This window comes from Mandrillus leucophaeus, unplaced genomic scaffold (genome assembly GCF_000951045.1).
Source record: "Mandrillus leucophaeus isolate KB7577 unplaced genomic scaffold, Mleu.le_1.0 Scaffold1123, whole genome shotgun sequence".
NCBI classification, from domain to species: domain Eukaryota; kingdom Metazoa; phylum Chordata; class Mammalia; order Primates; family Cercopithecidae; genus Mandrillus; species Mandrillus leucophaeus.
The window spans coordinates 67,665-68,007 of NW_012099466.1; positions in this window are offsets into that span (position 1 = coordinate 67,665).

Below are 343 nucleotides of genomic sequence, written 5' to 3' on the forward strand. Positions count from 1 at the left end.
TTTCTCTTAGGATATTTTCTTTTTCACGGTAGCCCTCAATGGGCTTCCAAATATCACTTTGCAAATTCCACAAGAACAGGCTTATCGAACGGCTTCTTGAGAGGAAAGCTGTAACTCTGTGAGATGAATTAACAGAACACTAAGCAGTTTCTCAGAAAGCTTCTTTCCAGTTTTCAGCTGAGGATATTTCTTTTTCACCGTAGCCCTCCATGGGCTTGAAAATATCACTTTGCAAATTCCACAAGAAGAGTCTTAACGAAAGGCTTCTTGAGGTGAAAGCTGTAACTCTGTGAAATGATTTCACAGAACACAAAGAAGTTTCTCAGAAAGCTTCTTTCTCTTT